Source organism: Schistocerca gregaria, chromosome 11 (assembly GCF_023897955.1).
Source record: "Schistocerca gregaria isolate iqSchGreg1 chromosome 11, iqSchGreg1.2, whole genome shotgun sequence".
Lineage (NCBI taxonomy): Eukaryota > Metazoa > Arthropoda > Insecta > Orthoptera > Acrididae > Schistocerca > Schistocerca gregaria.
This window is the reverse complement of record NC_064930.1, coordinates 156,000,065-156,011,507: the sequence shown is the minus strand read 5'-3', so window position 1 is coordinate 156,011,507 and position 11,443 is coordinate 156,000,065.

Sequence of the window (11,443 nt, the reverse complement as noted above, 5' to 3'; positions counted from 1 at the left end):
AAACATGTACCACAATTTGTGCATGTGGTGTCAAATATGCACCAGAAGACGATTGAATGGGGAATCTGCTTTCTTGCCATACAACCAGATGACCCTGCTGTAATCAACAAACATTTACCAACATTTCACGATTCAAATATATTATTCACTGTGAAATTGATGAATATATGTGATGAGGGTAACAATCAAAACAAGGACTCAGCAAAAGAAAGAAGTCTTTCCTAATAACTCCAATTGTCAGAATGCTCGGAGTAGTGCTTCCCATCCAACAAAATCACACTCAAAAGTAGAACAAACATAGCAGGCATTAAACGGAATCTCCCTGTTGAGACGGAAGAAACATGTACCACAATTTGTGCACCACATTTATTATTTTTAGTGACCACTGCAATAATATTTTTAAAAATATAAAGCAAATGAAGGAGATACCTAAACAAGAAGATTTATCAAATTCCGAATATTCGTTATTTAGTAAAGTGCATGTGGTGTCCAATCTGCACCAAAAGACCATTGAATAGAGAATCTGCTTTCTGGCCATACAACCACATGACCCTGCTGTAAACAACAAACATTTACCCACATTTCACGAATCATATACATTACTCTACTGTGAAATTGACGAATATAACTGATAAAGGTATCAATCAAAGGAAGCACCTAGCAAAAGAAAACAGTATTTCTAATAACTCCAATTGTCGGAACGCTCGGAGTGGTGATTTCCATAAAACATAATCACACTCGATGTTTGAATAAACATAGCAGTCATGAAACGGAATCTCCCTGTTGAGAGAGAAGAAAAATGTACCACAATTTGTGCAGCACATTGATTATTATTAGTGACCATTGCAATAAGATTTTTAAAAATTTAAAGCAATTGAAGGAGATACGAAAACAAGAATAATTATCACATTCCTAACATTTGTTATTTAGTAAAATGCAAGTGGTGTCCAATCTGCACCAAAAACCCATTGAATGGAGAATCTGCTTTCTGGTCATACAACCAGATGTCCCTGCTCTAAACAAAAAACATTTACACATATTTAACAATTCAAATACATTACTCCACTCCGAAACAGATGAATATAAGTTATAAGGGTAACAATTAAAAGAACCACCTAGGAAATGAAAAAGGTCTTACCTAATAACTCCAATACTCAGGATGCTTGGAGTGGTAGTTCCCATCCAACAATATCACACTCCATGTTTGAACAAACATAGCAGTCATGAAACAGAATCTCCCTGTTGAGAGGCAAGAAACATGTACCACAATTTGTGCATGTGGTGTCAAATATGCACCAAAAGACGATTAAATGGGGAATCTGCTTTCTGGCCACACAACCAGATGACCCTGCTGTAATCAACAATCATTTACCCACTTTTCACGATTCAAATATATTATTCCACTGTGAAATTGATGAATATATGTGATGAGGGTAACAATCAAAAGTAGGACTCAGCAAAAGAAAGAAGTCTTTCCTAATAACTCCAATTGTCAGAATGCTCGGAGTAGTGCTTCCATCCAACAAAATTACAATCGAAAGTAGAACATAGTAGGCATTAAACGGAATCTCCCTGTTGAGACGGAAGAAACATGTACCACAATTTGTGCAGCACATTTATTATTTTCAGTGACCATTGCAATAATATTTTTTTAAAATATAAAGCAAATGATGGAGATACCTCAACAAGAAGATTTATCAAATTCCGAACAATCGTTATTCAGTAAAGTGCATGTGGTGTCCAATCTGCACCAAAAGACCATTGAATACAGAATCTGCTTTCTGGCCATACAACCAGATGACCCTGCTGTAAACAACAAACATTTAGCCACATTTCATGAATCAAATACATTAGCCCACTGTGAAATTGACGAATATAAGTGATAAAGGTATCAATCAAAGGAAGCACCTAGCAAAAGAAAACAGTATTTCTAATAACTCCAATTGTCAGAACGCTCGGAGTGGTGATTTCCATAAAACATAATCACACTCGATGTTTGAATAAACATAGCAGTCATGAAACGGAATCTCCCTGTTGAGAGAGAAGAAAAATGTACCACAATTTGTGCAGCACATTGATTATTATTAGTGACCATTGCAATAAGATTTTTAAAAATTTAAAGCAATTGAAGGAGATACGAAAACAAGAATAATTATCAAATTCCTAACATTTGTTATTCAATAAAATGTAAGTGGTGTCCAATCTGCACCAAAAACCCATAGAATTGAGATTCTGCTTTCTGGTCATACAACCAGATGACCCTGCTCTAAACAAAAAACATTTACACACATTTAACGATTCAAATACATTACTCCACTGTGAAACAGATGAATATAAGTTATATGGGTAACAATCAAAAGAACCACCTAGGAGAAGAAAGAGGTCTTTCCTAATAACTCCAATACTCAGGATGCTTGGAGTGGTAGTTCCCATCCAACAAAATCACACTCCATGTTTGAACAAACATAGCAGTCATGAAACAGAATCTCCCTGTTGAGAGGCAAGAAACATGTACCACAATTTGTGCATGTGGTGTCAAATATGCACCAGAAGACGATTGAATGGGGAATCTGCTTTCTCGCCATACAACCAGATGACCCTGCTGTAATCAACAAACATTTACCAACATTTCACGATTCAAATATATTATTCACTGTGAAATTGATGAATATATGTGATGAGGGTAACAATCAAAACAAGGACTCAGCAAAAGAAAGAAGTCTTTCCTAATAACTCCAATTGTCAGAATGCTCGGAGTAGTGCTTCCCATCCAACAAAATCACACTCAAAAGTAGAACAAACATAGCAGGCATTAAACGGAATCTCCCTGTTGAGATGGAAGAAACATGTACCACAATTTGTGCAGCACATTTATTATTTTTAGTGACCACTGCAATAATATTTTTAAAAATATAAAGCAAATGAAGGAGATACCTAAACAAGAAGATTTATCAAATTCCGAATATTCGTTATTTAGTAAAGTGCATGTGGTGTCCAATCAGCACCAAAAGACCATTGAATAGAGAATCTGCTTTCTGGCCATACAACCACATGACCCTGCTGTAAACAACAAACATTTACCCACACTTCACGAATCATATACATTACTCTACTGTGAAATTGACGAATATAACTGATAAAGGTATCAATCAAAGGAAGCACCTAGCAAAAGAAAACAGTATTTCTAATAACTCCAATTGTCGGAACGCTCGGAGTGGTGATTTCCATAAAACATAATCACACTCGATGTTTGAATAAACATAGCAGTCATGAAACGGAATCTCCCTGTTGAGAGAGAAGAAAAATGTACCACAATTTGTGCAGCACATTGATTATTATTAGTGACCATTGCAATAAGATTTTTAAAAATTTAAAGCAATTGAAGGAGATACGAAAACAAGAATAATTATCACATTCCTAACATTTGTTATTTAGTAAAATGCAAGTGGTGTCCAATCTGCACCAAAAACCCATTGAATGGAGAATCTGCTTTCTGGTCATACAACCAGATGTCCCTGCTCTAAACAAAAAACATTTACACATATTTAACAATTCAAATACATTACTCCACTCCGAAACAGATGAATATAAGTTATAAGGGTAACAATTAAAAGAACCACCTAGGAAATGAAAAAGGTCTTACCTAATAACTCCAATACTCAGGATGCTTCGAGTGGTAGTTCCCATCCAACAAAATCACACTCCATATTTGAACAAACATAGCAGTCATGAAACAGAATCTCCCTGTTGAGAGGCAAGAAACATGTACCACAATTTGTGCATGTGGTGTCAAATATGCACCAGAAGACGATTGAATGGGGAATCTGCTTTCTTGCCATACAACCAGATGACCCTGCTGTAATCAACAAACATTTACCAACATTTCACGATTCAAATATATTATTCACTGTGAAATTGATGAATATATGTGATGAGGGTAACAATCAAAACAAGGACTCAGCAAAAGAAAGAAGTCTTTCCTAATAACTCCAATTGTCAGAATGCTCGGAGTAGTGCTTCCATCCAACAAAATTACACTCGAAAGTAGAACATAGTAGGCATTAAACGGAATCTCCCTGATGAGACAGAAGAAACATGTACCACAATTTGTGCAGCACATTTATTATTTTCAGTGACCATAGCAATAATATTTTTAAAAATATAAAGCAAGTGATGGAGATACCTCAACAAGAAGATTTATCAAATTCCGAACAATCGTTATTCAGTAAAGTGCATGTGGTGTCCAATCTGCACCAAAAGACCATTGAATACAGAATCTGCTTTGTGGCCATACAACCAGATGACCCTGCTGTAAACAACAAGCATTTACCCACATTTCATGAATCAAATACATTAGCCCACTGTGAAATTGACGAATATAAGTGATAAAGGTATCAATCAAAGGAAGCACCTAGCAAAAGAAAACAGTATTTCTAATAACTCCAATTGTCAGAACGCTCGGAGTGGTGATTTCCATAAAACATAATCACACTCGATGTTTGAATAAACATAGCAGTCATGAAACGGAATCTCCCTGTTGAGAGAGAAGAAAAATGTACCACAATTTGTGCAGCACATTGATTATTATTAGTGACCATTGCAATAAGATTTTTAAAAATTTAAAGCAATTGAAGGAGATACGAAAACAAGAATAATTATCAAATTCCTAACATTTGTTACTCAATAAAATGTAAGTGGTGTCCAATCTGCACCAAAAACCCATTGAATTGAGATTCTGCTTTCTGGTCATACAACCAGATGACCCTGCTCTAAACAAAAAACTTTTACACACATTTAACGATTCAAATACATTACTCCACTGTGAAACAGATGAATATAAGTTATAAGGGTAACAATCAAAAGAACCACCTAGGAGAAGAAAGAGGTCTTTCCTAATAACTCCAATACTCAGGATGCTTGGAGTGGTAGTTCCCATCCAACAAAATCACACTCCATGTTTGAACAAACATAGCAGTCATGAAACAGAATCTCCCTGTTGAGAGGCAAGAAACATGTACCACAATTTGTGCATGTGGTGTCAAATATGCACCAGAAGACGATTGAAAGGGGAATCTGCTTTCTCGCCATACAACCAGATGACCCTGCTGTAATCAACAATCATTTACCCACTTTTCACGATTCAAATATATTATTCCACTGTGAAATTGATGAATATATGTGATGAGGGTAACAATCAAAACAAGGACTCAGCAAAAGAAAGAAGTCTTTCCTAATAACTCCAATTGTCAGAATGCTCGGAGTAGTGCTTCCATCCAACAAAATTACACTCGAAAGTAGAACATAGTAGGCATTAAACGGAATCTCCCTGTTGAGACGGAAGAAACATGTACCACAATTTGTGCAGCACATTTATTATTTTCAGTGACCATTGCAATAATATTTTTTTAAAATATAAAGCAAGTGATGGAGATACCTAAACAAGAAGATTTATCAAATTCCGAACAATCGTTATTCAGTAAAGTGCATGTGGTGTCCAATCTGCACCAAAAGACCATTGAATACAGAATCTGCTTTCTGGCCATACAACCAGATGACCCTGCTGTAAACAACAAACATTTACCCACATTTCATGAATCAAATACATTAGCCCACTGTGAAATTGACGAATATAAGTGATAAAGGTATCAATCAAAGATAGCACCTAGCAAAAGAAAACAGTATTTCTAATAACTCCAATTGTCAGAACGCTCGGAGTGGTGATTTCCATAAAACATAATCACACTCGATGTTTGAATAAACATAGCAGTCATGAAACGGAATCTCCCTGTTGAGAGAGAAGAAAAATGTACCACAATTTGTGCAGCACATTGATTATTATTAGTGACCATTGCAATAAGATTTTTAAAAATTTAAAGCAATTGAATGAGATACGAAAACAAGAATAATTATCAAATTCCTAACATTTGTTATTCAATAAAATGTAAGTGGTGTCCAATCTGCACCAAAAACCCATTGAATTGAGATTCTGCTTTCTGGTCATACAACCAGATGACCCTGCTCTAAACAAAAAACATTTACACACATTTAACGATTCAAATACATTACTCCACTGTGAAACAGATGAATATAAGTTATATGGGTAACAATCAAAAGAACCACCTAGGAGAAGAAAGAGGTCTTCCTAATAACTCCAATACTCAGGATGCTTGGAGTGGTAGTTCCCATCCAACAAAATCACACTCCATGTTTGAACAAACATAGCAGTCATGAAACAGAATCTCCCTGTTGAGAGGCAAGAAACATGTACCACAATTTGTGCATGTGGTGTCAAATATGCACCAGAAGACGATTGAATGGGGAATCTGTTTTCTCGCCATACAACCAGATGACCCTGCTGTAATCAACAAACATTTACCAACATTTCACGATTCAAATATATTATTCACTGTGAAATTGATGAATATATGTGATGAGGGTAACAATCAAAACAAGGACTCAGCAAAAGAAAGAAGTCTTTCCTAATAACTCCAATTGTCAGAATGCTCGGAGTAGTGCTTCCCATCCAACAAAATCACACTCAAAAGTAGAACAAACATAGCAGGAATTAAACGGAATCTCCCTGTTGAGATGGAAGAAACATGTACCACAATTTGTGCAGCACATTTATTATTTTTAGTGACCACTGCAATAATATTTTTAAAAATATAAAGCAAATGAAGGAGATACCTAAACAAGAAGATTTATCAAATTCCGAATATTCGTTATTTAGTAAAGTGCATGTGGTGTCCAATCTGCACCAAAAGACCATTGAATAGAGAATCTGCTTTCTGGCCATACAACCACATGACCCTGCTGTAAACAACAAACATTTACCCACACTTCACGAATCATATACATTACTCTACTGTGAAATTGACGAATATAACTGATAAAGGTATCAATCAAAGGAAGCACCTAGCAAAAGAAAACAGTATTTCTAATAACTCCAATTGTCGGAACGCTCGGAGTGGTGATTTCCATAAAACATAATCACACTCGATGTTTGAATAAACATAGCAGTCATGAAACGGAATCTCCCTGTTGAGAGAGAAGAAAAATGTACCACAATTTGTGCAGCACATTGATTATTATTAGTGACCATTGCAATAAGATTTTTAAAAATTTAAAGCAATTGAAGGAGATACGAAAACAAGAATAATTATCACATTCCTAACATTTGTTATTTAGTAAAATGCAAGTGGTGTCCAATCTGCACCAAAAACCCATTGAATGGAGAATCTGCTTTCTGGTCATACAACCAGATGTCCCTGCTCTAAACAAAAAACATTTACACATATTTAACAATTCAAATACATTACTCCACTCCGAAACAGATGAATATAAGTTATAAGGGTAACAATTAAAAGAACCACCTAGGAAATGAAAAAGGTCTTACCTAATAACTCCAATACTCAGGATGCTTCGAGTGGTAGTTCCCATCCAACAAAATCACACTCCATGTTTGAACAAACATAGCAGTCATGAAACAGAATCTCCCTATTGAGAGGCAAGAAACATGTACCACAATTTGTGCATGTGGTGTCAAATATGCACCAAAAGACGATTAAATGGGGAATCTGCTTTCTGGCCACACAACCAGATGACCCTGCTGTAATCAACAATCATTTACCCACTTTTCACGATTCAAATATATTATTCCACTGTGAAATTGATGAATATATGTGATGAGGGTAACAATCAAAACTAGGACTCAGCAAAAGAAAGAAGTCTTTCCTAATAACTCCAATTGTCAGAATGCTCGGAGTAGTGCTTCCATCCAACAAAATTACACTCGAAAGTAGAACATAGTAGGCATTAAACGGAATCTCCCTGTTGAGACGGAAGAAACATGTACCACAATTTGTGCAGCACATTTATTATTTTCAGTGACCATTGCAATAATATTTTTAAAAATATAAAGCAAATGATGGAGATACCTCAACAAGAAGATTTATCAAATTCCGAACAATCGTTATTCAGTAAAGTGCATGTGGTGTCCAATCTGCACCAAAAGACCATTGAATACAGAATCTGCTTTCTGGCCATACAACCAGATGACCCTGCTGTAAACAACAAACATTTACCCACATTTCATGAATCAAATACATTAGCCCACTGTGAAATTGACGAATATAAGTGATAAAGGTATCAATCAAAGGAAGCACCTAGCAAAAGAAAACAGTATTTCTAATAACTCCAATTGTCAGAACGCTCGGAGTGGTGATTTCCATAAAACATAATCACACTCGATGTTTGAATAAACATAGCAGTCATGAAACGGAATCTCCCTGTTGAGAGAGAAGAAAAATGTACCACAATTTGTGCAGCACATTGATTATTATTAGTGACCATTGCAATAATATTTTTAAAAATTTAAAGCAATTGAAGGAGATACGAAAACAAGAATAATTATCAAATTCCTAACATTTGTTATTTAGTAAAATGCAAGTGGTGTCCAATCTGCACCAAAAACCCATTGAATGGAGAATCTGCTTTCTGCTCATACAACCAGATGTCCCTGCTCTAAACAAAAAACATTTACACACATTTAACGATTCAAATACATTACTCCACTGTGAAACAGATGAATATAAGTTATAAGGGTAACAATCAAAAGAACCACCTAGGAGAAGAAAGAGGTCTTTCCTAATAACTCCAATACTCAGGATGCTTGGAGTGGTAGTTCCCATCCAACAAAATCACACTCCATGTTTGAACAAACATAGCAGTCATGAAACAGAATCTCCCTGTTGAGAGGCAAGAAACATGTACCACAATTTGTGCATGTGGTGTCAAATATGCACCAGAAGACGATTGAAAGGGGAATCTGCTTTCTCGCCATACAACCAGATGACCCTGCTGTAATCAACAATCATTTACCCACTTTTCACGATTCAAATATATTATTCCACTGTGAAATTGATGAATATATGTGATGAGGGTAACAATCAAAACAAGGACTCAGCAAAAGAAAGAAGTCTTTCCTAATAACTCCAATTGTCAGAATGCTCGGAGTAGTGCTTCCATCCAACAAAATTACACTCGAAAGTAGAACATAGTAGGCATTAAACGGAATCTCCCTGTTGAGACGGAAGAAACATGTACCACAATTTGTGCAGCACATTTATTATTTTCAGTGACCATTGCAATAATATTTTTTTAAAATATAAAGCAAGTGATGGAGATACCTAAACAAGAAGATTTATCAAATTCCGAACAATCGTTATTCAGTAAAGTGCATGTGGTGTCCAATCTGCACCAAAAGACCATTGAATACAGAATCTGCTTTCTGGCCATACAACCAGATGACCCTGCTGTAAACAACAAACATTTACCCACATTTCATGAATCAAATACATTAGCCCACTGTGAAATTGACGAATATAAGTGATAAAGGTATCAATCAAAGATAGCACCTAACAAAAGAAAACAGTATTTCTAATAACTCCAATTGTCAGAACGCTCGGAGTGGTGATTTCCATAAAACATAATCACACTCGATGTTTGAATAAACATAGCAGTCATGAAACGGAATCTCCCTGTTGAGAGAGAAGAAAAATGTACCACAATTTGTGCAGCACATTGATTATTATTAGTGACCATTGCAATAAGATTTTTAAAAATTTAAAGCAATTGAATGAGATACGAAAACAAGAATAATTATCAAATTCCTAACATTTGTTATTCAATAAAATGTAAGTGGTGTCCAATCTGCACCAAAAACCCATTGAATTGAGATTCTGCTTTCTGGTCATACAACCAGATGACCCTGCTCTAAACAAAAAACATTTACACACATTTAACGATTCAAATACATTACTCCACTGTGAAACAGATGAATATAAGTTATATGGGTAACAATCAAAAGAACCACCTAGGAGAAGAAAGAGGTCTTCCTAATAACTCCAATACTCAGGATGCTTGGAGTGGTAGTTCCCATCCAACAAAATCACACTCCATGTTTGAACAAACATAGCAGTCATGAAACAGAATCTCCCTGTTGAGAGGCAAGAAACATGTACCACAATTTGTGCATGTGGTGTCAAATATGCACCAGAAGACGATTGAATGGGGAATCTGTTTTCTCGCCATACAACCAGATGACCCTGCTGTAATCAACAAACATTTACCAACATTTCACGATTCAAATATATTATTCACTGTGAAATTGATGAATATATGTGATGAGGGTAACAATCAAAACAAGGACTCAGCAAAAGAAAGAAGTCTTTCCTAATAACTCCAATTGTCAGAATGCTCGGAGTAGTGCTTCCCATCCAACAAAATCACACTCAAAAGTAGAACAAACATAGCAGGAATTAAACGGAATCTCCCTGTTGAGATGGAAGAAACATGTACCACAATTTGTGCAGCACATTTATTATTTTTAGTGACCACTGCAATAATATTTTTAAAAATATAAAGCAAATGAAGGAGATACCTAAACAAGAAGATTTATCAAATTCCGAATATTCGTTATTTAGTAAAGTGCATGTGGTGTCCAATCTGCACCAAAAGACCATTGAATAGAGAATCTGCTTTCTGGCCATACAACCACATGACCCTGCTGTAAACAACAAACATTTACCCACACTTCACGAATCATATACATTACTCTACTGTGAAATTGACGAATATAACTGATAAAGGTATCAATCAAAGGAAGCACCTAGCAAAAGAAAACAGTATTTCTAATAACTCCAATTGTCGGAACGCTCGGAGTGGTGATTTCCATAAAACATAATCACACTCGATGTTTGAATAAACATAGCAGTCATGAAACGGAATCTCCCTGTTGAGAGAGAAGAAAAATGTACCACAATTTGTGCAGCACATTGATTATTATTAGTGACCATTGCAATAAGATTTTTAAAAATTTAAAGCAATTGAAGGAGATACGAAAACAAGAATAATTATCACATTCCTAACATTTGTTATTTAGTAAAATGCAAGTGGTGTCCAATCTGCACCAAAAACCCATTGAATGGAGAATCTGCTTTCTGGTCATACAACCAGATGTCCCTGCTCTAAACAAAAAACATTTACACATATTTAACAATTCAAATACATTACTCCACTCCGAAACAGATGAATATAAGTTATAAGGGTAACAATTAAAAGAACCACCTAGGAAATGAAAAAGGTCTTACCTAATAACTCCAATACGCAGGATGCTTCGAGTGGTAGTTCCCATCCAACAAAATCACACTCCATGTTTGAACAAACATAGCAGTCATGAAACAGAATCTCCCTATTGAGAGGCAAGAAACATGTACCACAATTTGTGCATGTGGTGTCAAATATGCACCAAAAGACGATTAAATGGGGAATCTGCTTTCTGGCCACACAACCAGATGACCCTGCTGTAATCAACAATCATTTACCCACTTTTCACGATTCAAATATATTATTCCACTGTGAAATTGATGAATATATGTGATGA